The 18,303-nt window shown below is 59.4% G+C and overlaps 1 long non-coding RNA gene across 1 annotated transcript; it reads right to left on the reverse strand.

The window, feature by feature from the left end:
- Positions 1-8,920: 8,920 nt before the first annotated feature.
- On the reverse strand, positions 8,921-18,017 carry LOC134471535 (uncharacterized). The gene is made up of 4 exons (XR_010040979.1): positions 17,820-18,017; positions 12,912-13,198; positions 12,070-12,238; positions 8,921-9,404 (listed from the first exon to the last, which is right to left on the reverse strand). It is a non-coding gene; the product is annotated as an uncharacterized LOC134471535 (long non-coding RNA).
- Positions 18,018-18,303: the final 286 nt, after the last annotated feature.

An 18,303-nucleotide genomic window follows, 5' to 3' on the forward strand; every position in this document is an offset into this window, starting at 1 on the left:
CTTGCCTGGTGAGCACAAGGTTGTGAGTTTGATCCCCTGTACCAAAAAATAAAAACCTTTTGGAGCTTTTTAAAAAAGCAACCCTCTCACTGAAAAAAGAAATGCAACAGAGTCTTCTTCCACACCCATGGGAGTACATCCTGGGGTGCCCTCCGCTCCCCACAGGGCACAGGCTTGGGCCACACAGGCCACATTTCCCTCCAGTAGCCGGGCATTCAGGACAGTCCTTTCCACCCATCAGCCCACTCTGGGCCATCCCAGGCAAGCTTCCTGGTCAGCCCAATCCCGTAACCAGGAGCAGAGGTCCAGGGGGGTGGGGCCCTGGCTGGGGACTCCAGCAAGGCAGCGGCAGCACCTTCTGTGGCTGGCAGGAGTGCCACACTTCTGTGGGTGCTGAGGAAACGGGCTGCCGTCAGCCACAGGGTGAGGGTTGTGGGGATCCATCCTCTGTGCAAGGCCTTCCCCCCACTTTACAGGTTGGCTGAGGGAGACACAGAATCAGATGCAGCCAGGTCTGTCATACTCTGAAGAGGACACAGTTGGCACCAATGGCTGTGGTCCTGCAGGTAGGCAAAGGCTCCAACCACACAGGTCCTGAGGTTCCCACTGGGATACAGTGGGCAGACCCAGCCGCCAGGACCAGAACATGCCCCACCGGCCTTCCGGGAGAAACACCTCCTCTGGCGGTTTGGGGACACCGTGAGAGACAGCCACCAGCCACCAATGTTTGTAGGCTGCGGGAGAAGTTTCCCTAGAAGACAGCCCTGTCCTGCTGGGAGGCGACGTCACACCACAGTAGAGCACACATAGGGCTCCTGTGGCAGCCCTGAGCCAGGGCTGCTCTTGCCTCCATCCTGGTAGGGCAGGGCCTTCAGCCCCAGGAATTGGAGGCCAGGATGTGGGCAGTAGGTCTCTCCAGGCCTGAGTTCCACCTCAGAGGCTCTGGACAGGGGCTGTGACCTGGGACACTGCAGATGCAGGGCGCAGAGTGGACGGGCGAGCGCGCCCTGCTGCAGCACTGTGGTTTTCTCCAAGGAGACAGCAGCCCTGATGGCAGCAGGGAGGGAGGGGAGGGGACGGGCCAAGCCGCTACCCTCATTGGCAAGGCCCGTCGTGGCCCACAGTCCCTAGAGCTAGGCTGGGGCCCCTGGGTTGCCTGGGGAGCCTCTGCTGTGGACGTGTTCTTTGGGAGGAAGCGGACCATCCTCATCCCGTGCCCCCACAGCTGACGCGCACTAGGGACGACCTGGTGTGGGTCTGTATTTGGTTAAAAAGATATTAAATTCACAGAAAAAGTAAGTAAAAATCTCAGAGCATTTCCTGGTGCCCTGCTCCCTGGGGTGGCGTCTTAAAATGCCCAGGAAGCCCACGTTTTCCCCCAGGGTCATACACGGGGCCAGGGGCTGCGTGGGAGGGGAGGACGTGGGTCCCAGCAGGGCATCTGGGGGAGGGGGAGGGCATGATCCCGCGCCCAGGCCCCTCCCTCTGCAGTAGAAGGGACAGAGGCCTCCCTGGCCTGAGAGGTCAGGAAATGGAGTGAGGACAGCACAGACAGGGCAGCACACCTCTGCCTCCCACATCGATATAGTAGGCAAGAAAGCTGTGTGCATCTGGCCTTTGGGGACCATGGTAACATGGGTGGGGTACAGCACCCAGTCTTGAGGTCCAGAGCACAGAGCCCAGCATCCCCTAGTGATAACCACATTGCATGAGGGGCAAGAATGGCCCCACTGAGCCCCAGGGCCCCAGCTTAGAGCATGGCTAAGCCAGCCCTTGGTGAGGAGGGGCGAGAGCAGCAGGAACCCAAGCAACAATGCTCTAAAAGTACAATTCCAGGCCTCGGGGGTTCCTCTGCCTCTGCTCCACAGCAGTGGCCCGAGCATCACAGAGACAGAGACCGTGTCTCGGCCGTCCCAGCATCGCCACCACAGCCTTCACACAGAAGCTGGATGATTGGATTTTTCAGTAACTTTGAAGGGACATTAGTTTCCTCTCCTTTGAAATCAGTTTGGTCAAGGTCGAAGTGCTGGGGAGGGTAAGCAGCTGTTGAAATGCAGGCACAGGAACCACAAACAGCAGCTCCCTCTGGGATCGGAGCAGCAGAGCAAACAGGATGGGGAGCCATGGACGGTCCTGTGGCCTCTGTGGGGACAGGACCATCGATCCCTGATGTTGGAGGGTGGTCACTACACATTGCTGAGTGACCATAGGCAAGTGACAGCGAGCTGGCGGGGTAAGCCACAGTGCTTGCTCTGCCTTCTAGCCCTACACCCCCAACCTCCCAAGGAGTACCCCCTGGGGCTCCCTGATTCCCTTCACCAGCCCAGAGGCCTCAGGAGATACCAGGCTGAGGACACTGCAGTGGAGACTGTAAGTGCACAGAGCATATGGCTCTGGGGCCAGGACAGCTGCAGGGAGGCCTCAGGGCTGGGGTTCAGCGAGCTGGGCAGGGTTGGGAGGGGCTCCCCGCCTGACCACCATTCTCCCCAGCTTCTCAGGTCAGGGAGGGGGGAGTGCATTTGGGGGTAGACCCCCCCCCACCCTCAGCCTGTCCCTGTCCAACTACCCACCACTGGCAGCCCGGCCCCTCGGGGATGCTCTGGGTAAGGGGGGGCCCCTCCTACCCTGTGGACCCCAGGAGGGCAGGAGGGGTGGGAGGATGTGAGGTTTCAGTCCCTCATCAGGCAGAGTGACTTCAGGGACATGGCAGGAGGGGATGCCATAGGCCTGTGACCTGGTCCACAGCGCACAAGGCCTCAGGACAGGTGTTACCCACCATTGATGGGATAGAGCCTAAAGTGACCCAAGGAATTATTCCAGGGTTTAAGTTATGCCACGAAAAGTACAAATCTGAAAGTGGGTGGTCCCAGAGACCCGCCACAGGCCACTTCCTGCCATCCCACAAAGTCCGGGGCCCTGGCAGCCCAGCCCAGCACAGGGCCACAGCAGCGCAGGGAGGCCCAGGCTGCAGCAACAGGGGCTCTGCACCTGGGTCCCCTCCCTGGGTGAGGTGGGACAGGTGGAAGCAGCACCTGCAGGTGACAGGCCTCAGCACCCCTGGCCAGAACTTGGCCCCACCTGCCCCCACCCGATCTTTCAGTCGGCCCGAGGGGTGGCGCTGGCACAAAGCCAGGATGGTCTTGCTGTCCCCTGGCGAGACTCTGTGACCCTGCTCCTCCACACCACAGGACTTCCCACAGCTCCTCAGGGCCCTGCTCATGGGGCTCACGGTGGGAGAGGAGCAACTGAGGTCAGTGACTTGGGGGTTCAGGGAGATCTTTTGTTTGTTTTTGGAAGAGGAAACAGAAGGCCGCCAGTGGGCTGGGTGGCATCTTAGTCACTTTCCTCAGACACTTAAAGGAGCAGGAGTTTATTTGTTTCAGGTCCCGGCCCGTCAGCTCCAAGGCAGACAGCAGGACAGAAGGACCTGGCGGAGCGGAGATGCCCAGGGCACAGGGGCACAGGAAGCAGAGGGAGAATGGAGGTGCTGGGATGGGGAATGAACCATTCTAGGCCCCGCTTCCTGCCACCTCTCCTCCCACTAGGCCCCGCCTCCTAACGGCAGTCAAGTATGAGTCCTGGCTCCGCCCCCTCCCAAAGCCCCGCCTCCTGGTGGCCATCAGGTATGAGCCCCGCCCCCTCCTACCAGGCCCCGCCTCTGACGACCCTCAGGTATGAGCCCTAGGACCCATCACCTAAAGCCCTGCCCCGAGTATCTTGGGGAATCACAGAAGTCAGTGTGTCTTGAGCTACCTGCTGTGTGATCAGTGGAAGGGGTGTTGACACAGGTCAGCAGGGCCTGCCTGTGTCCCCAGATGGGCTTCTGTCTTCTGAGAAAGGCCTAGAAACAGAGCCCATGACAAGCCGGCCTCTGGCCTGGCAAGGTCATTGCCTTCCTCTGCCTTACATCTGGTGTCCTGTGGCTAAGGAAAGGGACGTTTGTGATGCTTGGCACCCACGAGGAGCTGGCCTCAGGGGGCAGGGACCCCAGCTGCCATCAGAGGCCTTCCCAGGACAGCTGGGGAGGGTCGGGGCGGGTCAGCCCATGGTGTCCATGTGGAGGCCAGCTGGGCCTGTGCCGTGGAGGCAGGAGGCCGTGGAGGTTAGGACCTCGGAGCTTGGCTTGGCAGCCTCCCTCTGTAGCCTGGCTTTGCCACTACCACTGCCGGAGCCCTGGAAGGGAAGCAGCTCGGTCTCCATGCCTCAGTTCCCCCGTGAAGCAGGAATGAGGACAATGTCTGTCCCGTGCCATGGAGGGTGACAGCAGGCACACTCCCCCTCTGGCTGTTTGGACCTGTCCCTTTCCTCTTGCACCTGTCCCCTTTGTGCGTGGACAGAGGAGTGAGTCCCCCAGTTCAGCCTCCCAGTGGCAGCCTTGTGCAGCTTATGGATGCTGGCACCCCGTTTCTTCTGGGGCAGACCCCTGTACCTCCTCCTGCCGTGGCCTGCTGGACACCTGAGCTCCGTCATCTGGCTTCCCAGGCAGCGACATGAGCATGGTGCATCTGTCACAGTGTGGGTTTGGGTAGGGACTCTGTCCCCCCAGGCGGCCTCAAGCTCTCCGTCCAGCACACAGTGGACATTGATGAGGCCCAGTCTGAGCAAGGATAGCCAGTTCCACCACCAGCCCGGGGCATGACCTCTGCAAGTGCCCAGTTCTCTGAGCCTCAGTGTCCCCTCCTGAGAAGGGACTCCAGCCAGGGTGCCCATTCCGGGAGATGGACAGTGAGTCCCTTCCCCGTGTCCACACCCGGCCCTCCTCTGCACCAGCTGCAGGCAGTCCGCTTCACTCAGAGCCGCTTCCAGCGGCTGCCAAAGCCCGCAGCGCGGCTCACGCCTCTGACACATCTAAAATAACTTGGCTGATTGGGCTCCCTGCTCATCTTTTCCTACCATTTTCTTAAATTGCATTTAATTGTTTTCGAATTGACTCTTTAAAAATAAATTGTTAGCTGGAGTCACTTCTGGAGTGTCTGCCTACTCCTGCACGGGCAGTCCTGGCCGGGCGGCTTCCTCGCACTGGTTTGCGCATGCTGGCTTTGCTCCCGGCTGGCTGCTTGGTGGCCCCTCCACAGGGGCAGGACACAGGCAGTGGCAGCACAGCCTTCTGAGGTCAACTCTGGCCAAGGAGGGATACTTGGCCATCTGTCTTCCAGACTTCCTTCCCCGCTCCGCGAGCTGGAAGCTATTTCCTGTTTCATCCCCAAGGAAATGGGGAGGCAGAGAAGGACCGAGGAGAGCTCTCCTCCTCCACCCGCCCCCGCCTTGTCACCCCAGCCAAGCACCCCCACACGTGCTTGGCGCCCCTGCAGAGCCAGCCATCTCCTTGGCAACAGGCCTCCTTCCTCCAGGCAGGGCTGGCTGCCTCGCCAGAGCCCTCCCCCCAGACCCCCTTGGGCACCACCCAAGCCCTCTCTGAGTGGGGCACCCCAGGCTCCAGAGAGCCCCCACCCTCGGGGCTGTGGGTGGAATTTTAAATCCCTGAAGCTCCTTACAAAGCGCCCATGCGGTTAGTTAAACCTCCTAAAATAATTGCAGCCAGGCAATTACTTCTTTCAAAGGCGTTCGGAGGTGTTAAGATCCTGCTCATATTTTTTTGTGTTAACAGGAGTCCTTTTGTGCCGGAGCCTGGGTTGGCATCCTCCCAACAGGTGCTCCTTGGATAGGGCTTTGAGCACCCTCCCCGTGCTCCCCGCCCCCTCGGGCTGGCCTCCCACACCTGAGGGAGCCACAGGAGCGGAGCAGAGGCGCAGGAAGCAAGTGTCAGCATTTTCCGATTCCCAGCAGAAAGGAAGAGTAAATTAGCAACGCAAAGCATTTTCACTGCCCCAAGCCAGGCCTGGCTCACAGGGCCGGTTGCATCCCTGACCCTCTCCAACCACCCCCGCAATGGCCTGAGCACGAGGCGCTCCTGCCGTGCCTAAGTTGCGCCTGGCTGTCTGCAGAGTTTGCCTCATCTGCCTTCTCCCCTCCTCCCCCACTCTGCAGCTCTCCTGGGCTACCCTTCCCTCCTCTGCTTTTCACTCTGAGCAGAACTTTTCAGCACAGGGATAGGCTGGCTCCGGCCAGTGGGAGTGAAAGGCAGGACAGAATCAGAGCTCTGAGCCCCCCTGGAGGCAGCTCACGTCTCTGCCTGGGAGCCCCCACCCCACCATGAGAAGGATGTTGTCACAGTTCAGATCAATGGTGTCCCCAAGTCCTTCGTGTGGAAGGTGACTAGCGCGTGGGGCCTCACGCCCATCCAGAGAGCCATCTATGCATTCGCTCATGGCTGGCCGTGCTGTGGGAGGTGTGTCCTGCTCAGAGCCGGGTCACCAGGGTATGACCTCGAAGGGTGTTTCTGTGTCCCTGATTTCTCCCTTCCCTGTTTCCTGGTTGCCATGGGGTGAGAGATTTCCTGTGCCAGGCTCTTCTGCCATGATGCTCTTGCTTTGGAGCCAAACAACCAGAGACTGAACCCCCTGAAACCATGAACCAAGATGAACTTCTCTTCCTTTAAACTGTGGGTGTCAGGTATTGTGTTCCAGCAACAGGAGCATGGCTGAGACAGATAGGCAGTGGTGGTCCACTGTGCACAACCTGGGGGCTCGTGGAGAAGAGCTGCTTTGACTCATAGCCCAAGCCACACTCAGCTGGCTCAGCTCCAGGCTATGACAGTCCAGAACTCAGGAGAAAGGAGGAAGGACTTCTGTCGCAAGTCACTGCATGGGGCAATTTGTTATGCAGCACTGTGTCCAGAGCTGACAGATGCAAACTGGTACCAGCTCTTACCCTTCAAATGCAGCAGGGCTTGGCCAGAGCTGGTTACCTGGCCATGCCCAGGAGGCTGCTCCCTGTAGACATGATCCAATGCTAGGGACCTGTTTGTCTGGGTGCCAAGGGGCAGGAAGGACATCCTGGAAGTTCACAAAGCTAGCTTGGGTATGCATCCAGATGGGGAAGAGTCCAGGGGTGCTGCCTTCTCCTCCCTCCCTCTCTCCATCTCTTGCCTCCAGGATTCTTCCAAAGACCTCCTCCACTCCATAATCCATGGTCCTTTCCCTGGCAAATCACCAGGAGCAACATGGTCCTTCCCCTCCTCCCCCCTTCCTCCTCCTCCTCATCCCTCCTTCCTCTACCCTATGGCCCTACACCCCGGTGACATACTCTAAGCAGTCTCAGTAGAGCTGCGTCCTGGGGTCTGTCCTCTCGGGGCTCCATAAACATCAAGTTCTGCTCATTCCCATCCCCCACAACCCCTAGAGCCTGGGCCAGATGCACGGGGCATCGAGGAGCAGCAGGGGCCGCGGGGCCTCCTGAGGACCGACCCCGGCCTTCCTCCCCAGTGCTAGCCAGGCTGAGAGGAGGCAGGCATGCAGGGCTCCGGCCTGAGGACTCCCCTTCTGCTGCTCCATTACCCATGGCTCCAAAAACTGAAGCGAAAGTCCAGGCTGGCGAGGTTAAACAGCACAGACTTCTGGGTGGGTGACGGAGCCTCCTTTTCTTCTGCTCAGTGCCCCTGGAATCAGCCCCATCCGGAGTACCCACAGCCTATCTGTCAGATGTCATTCTGGTCACAGACGATGCCTGGTGTCACAGAGCTTGGGCACCAGTCTGCTGATTTATTTACTAAGGATGCCAAAGCATAAGAGGAGCCTCACTGGCCGTTCACACGCTTTGTTTTGTGGAGTACCTGAAACTGAACTCACGGTCTTGTGCATCCAGGCAGGCGCTGCACTGTTGAGCTGTACCCCAGACTTGATTTTGTTTTTGAGACAGGGTTCACTGTGTGGTCCAGGCTGACCTTGAACTCACTGCATAGCCTAGGCCAGTCTCTGTTGGTGGCAGTCCCCCTGCCTCAGCTTCCTAAGTGCTGGGACCAGGTGTGCACACCGTGTCTGGCTTTGGTGTGTTGTTCTTAGCGCTCTGTTTATTGGGAGTTCATCTCTCATTGCAACTGATTTAGAAGCTGAAGTTTACCATGGGTGCCTAGGTTTGGGAATACAGCACAGTGTGTGTGGGATGGGCACTCTCTGCAGCCTGGGATGCACCCCGTGGGGTGGGAGGTGGCTGCAGTTCGCCCTGGGAGCAAACCTTGGCACTTACTTCAAAACGGAAAGCTGGTGATTCCTGGCGGCACATGGACTCCACGGTCCTGTAGCTCTCAGGACTGTGAATGGAAATTTTATGCCTTGGAACCAAGATCTCGCACTTCCAGGGCTCTGGAAGAAAATGCCTGAATCACTGTGGCCAGATTAACTCCCTGTGAGCCAGTACCTCACAACAGGGGGGCGAGGCGAGAGCGGGAGAGGGGCTGGACCGACCCGGGTGTGTGACATGCGTGCGCACAAACTGGCTAAGGGAGGCACTGATTTCTTCAGGTAAATAACCCTGTTTTAACTCAGCTGCAAACTGATTTTTGTGTTCACACAAGTGAAAGTGTGACTCCTGAGGGAAACACTTGTTTCGTGTCTTAACACTACACGGTAGGAGAGGAACTCCCTCACCCATGGATTTGCTCTCCTTCCACATCTTCACTTTCTCACTGCCTGGCTGGGCGCAGTGGCTCACAGCTGCAGTTCCAGTTACACAGGAGGCTGAGACAGGAGGAGCCCCCTGGGGACTTAGGGAAACCCTGTCTCAAATTCTAACAGTATAAAAGGCCCGGCCTCCCTGGGCTCAGTCCCCAGTGCTAGGATGTGCAAAGGCTCTGTGCCTTGTTCCTTCTTAGTACACATTTGAATTAGATGAAAGACGGCTGCATTCCTTGCGTGGAGTTGGCGTGTACACAGCTCCGCTCCCCACCCGTGTCTCGGTCTCCTTCCCATTTGCAAAACATTTGTCTCCCTCTTTCCTACTGTCTGCCTCTTATTTTGCTCTTTGATTAACTTATGAGTTTCCCATATAAGAGAAGCCAGCATGTTTAAGCTTGAGTGTCTCATTTAATTCCCTTAACATGGCAGTCTCAGGCCGCACCCGGTTCCCTGCAGGGACTCGAGTTTGTCCTTCTTTACAGCAGAGCAGTGCTCCACCTGCCACCCGCGGTGGACACACCAGCTGCTGCCCAGGGTCAGCCACCATGAGCTGCGCCACTGTGAGCCGAGGTCTGCATTGTTAAAAGCCTATCTGGAATCTTCCGTGCCTGGAGCCAGGCTGCGCGGGGCATACATTAGCCAGGGAACCTCATGCCAAGCAGCTACGCTGATTGGACTCCTTTAAAGGAGAGAGACCAGAGATGCAGTCAACGGCAGGCAGCCCCGGATGGTGGCATGGAGCGTGCCAGGACCCATCCTGCCGATGGGGCAGGGCGAAGCCAGACGGGCAAGGAGTGTGGTGGCCCCCAGCCAGCCCTGGTGGTGCTCAGGAGGCCCAGGGCTCGCTGTAGTCAGTGAGGGAACGGCTCGACCGCGTGATGGCTCAGAAACCTGGAAGGGAAAAAAACGGTGGGCATTACAGGAAGACAGAAAGAAGAAAGCAGAAATCGCTCCGTATCTCACTGCTCAGCAGCAAGGGTCACCGCTCTTCTTCTTGTACTGGGGACGGAACCCAAGGCCTTCACATTAAGCTGCTCCCCAGCCCTTCTTATTTTTTATCTTTGAGACAAGTTATTGCTATGTTGCTAAGTTGCCCAGGCCAGGCTTGAATGTGCAGTCCTCCTGCCTCAGCTTCCCAGAGCGCTGGGATTTCATGCATGTTTAGCCTTTCGATAGACATCATCCCCACCCCAGCTCTCCAGCTGCTCACAGTGGGCACCCTGTGCTCTCTTCTCACGCAGGGGTCCCTCCCCTCGCCCTCCCACCCCTCCCCCTTCCTCCTTCCCTTCCTTCCTTCCTTCCCACACTCAGCAGGCTCCAGGCTCCTCCAGCCCTGGGCCTGCCCATCACACTCAGCCTAGCAGTGTCCCTGGCACTGAGTCCCTCACACTGGACTCTGGAGAGCCTGTGAGAGCTTGGGAAACAGGAGCCAGCTGGAGAGAGAAGCAGGGCTGGAGAAAGGGCTGGCAGCCCAGGGGTACTGGGGAGGGCTTGTAGGGCAGGTCTGCTGGGGTTCACAGGGTCTGGAGAAGGTGGGGGAGGAGGGCAGGGCGAGGGCGTGGCAGCCACAGCCCTGCCTGGAGTGGGCGGTGAGGAAAGGAAGACTGAGCCCCCAGGACACTGCTGATCTGGCCCGGGCAGGTGTCCTTCTCTGGGCCAGGTGACTTCTGTCCCACATGGAGTCTACCGGGCCTGGGCACTGAGACAGCCTCTTGCTCTGGACCCCACTTCCATCACCAAACCAGAGCCAGAGTGTCCAGCGGAGGGTGAGAGGCCACCCTGCTGGAGGACAACTGGGGTCCTTGGCAGGGGCAGGGACCTGGGCCTGTGGCATCCCTTAATGGACTTCAGCCTTGAGACACCTGTGCCAGCTCTGCCTGGCATCTAGAAGTAGGAAGTTGTGGTGTAAGTTGTTTCCCCAAGGCCTCAGGACAGGATCAGTGCTGCCCCCAGGTCCTCAGCCAGCACCCACCCACAGCTGCCCTGCCCATGGGCACAGCGCCCTCTTCACCTCTGTGGATGGGGTCACAGCCCTATACCAGCTCAGTGGCCAAGCCGAAGCTGACGGACAGCAGCCTGGCAGTGCCCTCCCCACTGTCCTGGCCCCACCAGCTCCCCACCAAAGTGCCCTGGGGCTCCCCACCAAGCAGCATCCTGGAGCATCCTTTTGTCCCCAGAGGCAGTGTTTGCTGAGAAAGCAGGGAACCCAGGGACAGAGGCCTACAGGTATCCGGGCAGCGAGCAGGGCCCACATGGGAGGTGGGACATTTGTGCACAGCTTGCATCACCATAGAGATCTGCTGCCACCAGGATGGGATTCCAAGATGACACCCACGTGACACCCTGGGTCCACGGCTGGAAAACAGCCTGACGGGTCCTCCCTGGGCACACAGCCACTGCACTAGCCCTGGGGACACCGCAAGTGTCACTGGAAACAGAGGCAGCATCGCCACGGGCCTCCACTCCCGCGACAGGCCCTGGATCTCCTGAGCTGTCCCCCATTTCACTGGGTGCAGTGAAGGTAGCAGGAAGTGCTGCTCAGCCTCCTGCTGTCCTGCTGGTTCTGCCCACGTGAGTCCCAGACCCAGGCACAGCCTGAATACACGCGTCCCTGGCTTTCTGTGAGGCTCAGTGTAAGCCCAGTGCCAGCAGAACATATGCTCCTGATTTCCGGGCCTGTGTTCCTGGTTTCCAGGACCAACCCAGGGCTTTGTTGAGCTCTTGTAAATCCATTTGCTGCTGTTTCTCCCTCTGAGTCAGAAAGCAACTTTTTTATTGTTTTGTTTTAAACAAAGCCAATGAACTGGAAAGAGTGGAGTTCAAGTTTCAGTCAAAATAACCCAAATAACCACTCTGCATTCAAGGTGGGTGGGTGAGGCAGGCTTTTCCTGTGGGACACAACACTCCACACCCACAGTTAAAGGAGGAGCGGTTTATTTTGGCTCTGGCCTCCGAGGGCTCAGTCCATGGTCATCACCATGGTGGCAGAGTATCACGGAGGATCATCGTGACAGAAAGGGACGTGCAAACAGAGCTGCTTGGCACCTGGCGTGGTTGGCAGAGTAAGCCAGGAAGAGGTCAGGAAGTGACAGACCCATGAAGACTTTGTCTCAGCCAGGACCCATGCCCAGGTCACACACAGTCATGGATTCGTCCGCAGTGCGAGCCACAGAGGAAGGAGAGCTGCCCTGATCCAGTCCCCCAAGGCCACACCTCGGAACACAGGCAGCGTCCCTGCTCCGTCCTCTTTCTCACCAGAACACACCGTCAGCCTTGCCTCTGTGCAGGGGCTGATAGCCACGGGCTGGTTCCTCACAGGAGCAGCACCCAGCACTTGGAGCTGGCAGAGAGAGGGTCCCCAGGGCTGCTGTCTCCTGGGACATCATCTCATCCTTTCCTCCAGCACCCAGTCACGGTGAGGCTGGCTGCCAGAAGCCAGCTCCGTGGAAAGAGGCTGGGGCCTGACTGCTGCCTCTGGCTCTGGGGACCTGGTGGGACCCAGGGGCCGGAAGTCCAACCCAGACTGGACCTGGAAGCTGCACAGATCTCCACTCACCCAGAGAGTATGGAGTGCATGTTTCAAAATTGACGAGAGCGGGTTGCAAGTAGCCCCAGGCCCGAGGCCACACAGCTAGCTGAGTGAAAGTCTCACCCACCGAGGGTCCTTCTCCAGCACCAGGAGGAGGGGTGCAGTGAGCCCCAGAGCACAGAGCGAGTGGGCAGTCCTGAAAATAAGTTAGAAGAGAGAAAACACAGGTATGAGAGACTTGGCTGAATAAAAACTCAAGGCAACCGAGTGCCTCAGCCATCTCTTCCCCTCGGGGACCTGCTAGCACCCTTGGGCAAGGCTGAGGGTCCTTGCGTCCTTGAAGGTGACTCACTCTCCTGGGGTCTGGCCTGGGATGGGACCCAGAAGCCTATCTGTACCCCACCCACAGAGGTCCAACTCCCACCCCAGGTCCCAGGTGTGAGCACATAGCCTGCCTGCCCCATCCAGCACCTACTCTTGGGGGGCACACTGCCTCCATCTCAGCCAGAGACCCCTCTACATGGGGAGCAGCTCCTCTCCTGCTCCCCTAAAGGATGCATCTGCCCAGGTCCCCTTAGCAGACTGGGCCGCAGCCTCACTGCCACACCGTGAGGTACAGGCCCCCTGGCTCCCTGCAGGTCCTGGCAGGCTAAGAATCACAGAGGAACCCCAGGACTCAGGTGGCACACCCCAGGGACGCCCTCTGTGACAAGTGCCATTTGCATTCTAGAGTCAAGGACACGTACCCGTCCTACCCTGTGCTACGGTGTAGTGAGCCCCACTATGCTGGTGACGGAAGCTGGGACTTCCCGCCCAGCTGGGCTGCACATTGGAGAGACAGGCACCCCATGTGACTGGTGTTGCCGTACCTGGGTCCTGTCTTCAGCTCTTCGGCGGTGTCCTAGAGTGGGAGGCCGGACAGAAGGGGAACTTGGTCAGGAAGGACCAAGGCTTGCCTGGAGGATGAGGAAGCCCTGGGCAGAAGGAGCTGGGGACGCCGAAGTACTGGAGCCGGGAAGAACCTGAGGAGGGGCAGGCAGGGCTCCGGCGTGAGGGAGGGTCTCTGCATGCCGGGAGGAGGCCAGCTGGGGTCCCATACCCATGGGGTCATCTGCGCTGAGCGGATTTGGCAGGAAGAGGCCACTTGAGTGCAGAGCTGCAATCGTTGAGGAACAAAGGCCCAGGGCGCTCATGAGCATCGGAAGCACTGCCCCAGGGGTCAGGATGAGCCCTGCAGGCCCTAGCCACCCTCTCTCCCCTGGGTCCTGGGATCATGTTCAAACCTAGCCTGGGGCGCCTGGGGCCCCTGCGGCAGCAGGAGGAAGAAACTGAGGCCCACAGCAGGCGGAGGCTTGGTCCAGCGTAGGCCAGAGTAGCGGGGCCCCTGCGCATGAGGGCTGCTCTGGCTGGGCCAGGTGGACATGGAGAGAAGGTTCTGTCCCTCAGCCTACAGAACTGGCCCTAAGGAGTGGACGGCTCCTGCTCTGGGCCGCCCGCGACACACCTGCTGCCCTCTCCCAAGACAGCCATGCCGTGACCCATTTTCTCCCCAGCATGGCTGGAATCTGCCCACAGGCCCTTCCTGTCCCCTGGCCTAGCTCTTGCCTGACACCGGCTGGTTCAATTTAAGCCTCCTGCTGGGTCAGCAGATTTGTAAACCACAGGTTTCTTCAATTTCTTTGAAAAGAAAAAAAGAAAGGAAAATCGCTTTCCAGAGGATTATATTTCCTCCCAATTCATCAAGGCTGCTGGGCCTGGCCGAGGCCCAGGCCCTGCTGGACAGTCGATCTCAGCAACTCCCGTGCCCAGACAGGCCCTAGTGTGTCTCAGGTGCCCAGCTGGGATCGACTTCTGCCAGGGTCACCTGTGGGGCTCCCTGCCAGGACCTTGTAGGCCTGTCCTGGGCCAAGAGGTCACCGTCTGTCTGTCCCCAACTTTGCCTCCCTGGTGTGGACGGTGGCATCCAAGTGATCCGGAAGTGGTGAGGGGCCGCGTTCTGGCGCCCACCCCTGCAGGCGTTGGCCAGCTCTTCCTGTGCCCACTCTGCCCCCGTGTTTGTGGCCTTGCCTGTTCTGACACTGCATGTTCCAGGGACCACACCATTTGTGGGATTTCGGGACCAGCTGGTTTCCATCAGCATGACATCCTCAAGGCCTGAGTGAGGACTGCGTCCTCTTTAGGGCTGAAGACTGCTCCGTCGCATGCTCAGGTCACATTTGTATACCTGCTATCCGTGGGTGCTCTGGGGGAGCCTCCACCTTTGGGCAGTGGTGACTAGTATTGCTGGGAACTTGGGGTGCACCTATGTGCCTGGGTTCCTGTCCTGGGGGTGTCCTAGAGTGGGAGGTGGACAGAAGGGGGACTCAGCAAGGAAGGACCAAGGCCTTGTCTGGGCATGAGGAAGGCAGAGGCAGGGGAGGCTCAGGGGTACAGCAGAGCGGGGCAAGGCTGGGCTTGGGAGGATCGCAGGTGAGCACGGGGTAGGTGGTGGGTGTGGGGCAAATGGTGGGCAGCTGGGAGGTCACAGACCTTGTTCCTTCCTAGCCTGCTCCCTGGCCAGGAGGGGAAGCTGCCCCAACCTCTGGCCTCCTCACCCCAGCGCCCCAGTCACACGGCTGCCGCCTCTACCCACCTGTCCTCCAAGCCTCTACCTCCTGGCCACAGCCGGCCCCATCTCCCACCACAGTGCCTTTTCTCTCCTCCCTGAGTCACACTGTACCATGGGCCCCCTGGTGCAGGGCAGGGTCTGGAGCAACCTGGGTGCAGACTGATGCCCTGCAGAGTGGGCATAGCTGGACCAGGAGATGCCAGGGGCTCAGAACCTCTGAGGCCTGGGGTCTGTGGGGAAGGGGCAGCAGCCAGGTGGGAGGAGGCTCAGAGGCCTGGCCAAGGCAGAGTGGGTAGAGGTGCTGCCCATTCCCTGTAGCTGCCCGACTCTCCCACTGAATGGGAGCTCCCAAAGGGCACCCATGTCCCTGCTCGATGCCACCTCTCCAGGATGGAGATAGCTGGGCACGTGGACACCTGGGAAACAGCTGTGGGACAGAAGGTTAAAATCTCTGTGGCTGTTCTGATCCGAGATCCCTCCTGGCCGTTCTCCACAGAGGAGCGAGCTGAGCATCTCAGGGTGCTGATAAGCAAGTGACCAGTCCCCCAACACTGAGACACCAACAGCAGTCCTTGGCACTGGATGTTGCAAATTTCCTGGATGGAACAGGGAAGGTCCGGCACAGCTGAACCTGGTCAGCCGTGTAGATTCTGCTGGGACGCAAGAGCAGGAGGAGCCAGGACTAATCTGTTCCCTTGGGCCACCCCACCAAGCAGCTGGGCCCTCAGCTGGGTGCAGAGGTAATGACCTCTGCCCACTCCCACACAAGAGCCAGGCTGGGCACAGCTCGGAGGCAGAGCCCTGCCCCAGTTTGATCCAAAGAAAAAAGGAATCCAGCTGAGTAACACGGAAATAATGATTATTTTCCCCAAAGCAGAGTTCCTTGTTTAGCAGCTAAACAACATGAAAGCAGCTTAACTGCTACACAGCAAAATAAATAACTCCCAGCCCCAAACTTCTCGGGCCCCTGGCTTTAATCTCACTACCAGCAGCCCCTCCTCGGGGCTTAGGTTGGGCTGGGGCTGCGTTTTTAACTGGCCAGAAGTGACGGCCAGGGATAATGGTCAGCAATCCTGCACACACAAGGAAGCCCAGCCAACAGGGCAGTGGGCGAGGCCATGGTCTTCCCTGTCCTGTTTTTGTGTGTCACCTGCAGGGGCATCTTTCCAAAGCAGTGAAGGGCACTGACACTTCAGGGGCCTGGGATGAGAGTGATGTGTGCAGGTACCGCTGGGTCACTACACTGTGCCATCATTTTGTCCCCGTGATGCTGCCCAGCTAGAGGTCACCACCGTTTCCATGTACTGAGGGGGGCAGGCCTGGTCACTGCCCACTGCCCACTATCCCTGAGGCCCAGTGACACACAGGTGACTGCTATATCCACATGCCCAGCCCAGGCTGGACTCCGTTGGGGCTGGAAGTCACAGAGCCCTGTGGCTGAGGACCTGTGACAGGGCGGGCTCCCGGGCTGCAGGTGCGCTTTCTCCTGGGAGGTGGCCTCCTTGCGGGGGTTATTTCCACCCACGGTGGAATAATTGCAGGGAAGAGGGGAGAAAATGAAGCTGGAGGAATCACGGATTAGAGAGAAGCCGGCCCACTTCCTCCAGGTCCCCGGCACGTGCAGAACCCTGAAATCATCAGTGCCTTCTGCCAGCTCCAGAGGGGGCCCAAGAGGGAGCAGATCTCCAGGTGGAAGTAGGTCCAAATCTTGCCTCCCACAGGCCCAGCCTCCAACTTCGGGGAGCCCCTGAGCCCAAAGTCCCTGTCCACAGTGGGAACCCTCACAGAGTCTCTTGCCCTTAGCTGCAGGAAGCCCCCACCTAATGAGTAGAGCCCTACTTCCTGTCTCACCCACCACAGGTCTAGTTGGTGGGGCTGGTGGAATGTTCCAGAAGACACTCCTCCCACCTTGTGATGACAGCCACCCCCTCTAGGACAGCCTGACCAGAAACAGCCACCAGGAAGCTTGGGGGGAGAGGGCAGGGTGGGCCCAAGGGGCTCAATGACATGGGTCACACAGCCAGCTTAATGCTGGGGGTGGCCAAGGCCTGCAAGAAGCTCTGGTTCCTCCCAGGATGAGGCTCCCCAACTCTGTGGCTGACACCCACAGCCACCTTCTCTCCGGAGCACGAGTGGCCCTGGGTCCCAGCCCTGGTCCTGCCACGCTCTCATTCTTGGACATCTGCCCCCCACAGTGCCCCGCACTGGTCAGGGCAGCAGGGATTACAGTGGCTGTCGCTGCAGAGCCGCAGGCCTCTCTGGGTCTCTAGCCTTGGCAGGAGCTGAGGGCTGCTCTGCTCCAGGCCCTGAGGTGCAGGGGAGCCTGGGCTATGCACCCCATGCACCCTTGCTGCCTCTGTCTCCCCACAGGAGCTCCACTGGGAGCTGCTAGGCCTGGAGTAAGGACTGGGTCTGAGTCCAGGGGAGACAGCAGAACCCCCTCTGAAAGGGTAGGTGCCGCTGTGGGTGGGCTTGGGCACTCACACGGGGACCTGGGATGCCTGAGACAGCCTTGAGCTTTACCCTGATCCTGTATCACCTTTTTACTTGTGAATGGAGAAACTGAGACCCCCCCCACCATAGGGCCCCCAAGGTCACACAGTAGGTCATGGGAGTGGACAGGAGCCACCCTCGGGCGAGGTCACTGATACACTTTGCCTGCACTCTGACACCTTGCGTCCCAGAGACCTCCACCCCCAGAAGCCCTTGGATCGTGACCCATGGAACAGGCCAGCTGGGCAACAGACACTCCCAGCCTGGAGCTGTGTGGCCCTGCCTAGAGGTCTCCCTCTGTGTGTGTGCCCAGTGCTCCTGGGGGCATGAATTAATGGCCAGGGCGAGCGCCCACCCACCTTGCCTCAACACCCAGGTGGCCACCCCCACTCCAGGAGGGAAAGAAGGAGGCAGCTGAGCTGGAACTGCAAGCAGGGAGGGCCAGAAGGGACCCCGCTTCCAGAGCAAGGGAAGCGCGCCTGCTCCTGCAGGGACTGAGCGAGGGGAGAGGACCAGGACCCTGGCACAGCCCTGCCTGGTCCCTAAGAGACAGCCCAGAACCAGAGCCTGGAACAGCACCTCACAGGCCACAGGAGGGGCCTGGGCAGGGGACAGGGCATGGAGGACTAGCGGTGCTGGGATCGGCCCAACTCCCCTGACCCACTGAGGTGCTGACCTGGCCTGCCGGATGCTGAGTGCCTGATCCTCCTTCTCCCCGAGTCCCTGGGAGGTGAGCGCTGTTATATTCCATCCCTCTGTCTCATGGAGGAACTGGACCCAGTGATAAGCCCTGAGAGTGGACACAGCTCCAGAACCTGGCCAGGGGCGGAGCAGCCAGGCCCCTGGCCCCTGTGACTTCTTGTGCTGAAGGTGATCCCAGGAGAGGGCCAGGCAGAGTGCGCACTGGCCCAGCCTGCACTACATACCAGCAGACAGACACCCGGTTGGGCAGAAGGGACACGTGGGGACAGCCTGGTGGGGGCTGGGGCACTTGATGCAGCAGCTCATAGAACTGCGTGGGAATGGCTCGCTGATTGCCACTGGGAGGGGGTTCAAGCAGACGCTGACTCTTGCTCCACACTGTGGCAGCGTTTGGACCCCATGACTGCGCTTCCTAAACCCCAGAGGCCCATTGTGGGGGGGCTGCCTTGCAAAGATTC

The sequence above is a fragment of the Cavia porcellus genome, unplaced genomic scaffold (genome assembly GCF_034190915.1).
Source record: "Cavia porcellus strain 051 isolate PalLab524CR breed Dunkin Hartley unplaced genomic scaffold, mCavPor4.1 scaffold_18, whole genome shotgun sequence".
NCBI classification, from domain to species: Eukaryota; Metazoa; Chordata; class Mammalia; order Rodentia; family Caviidae; genus Cavia; species Cavia porcellus.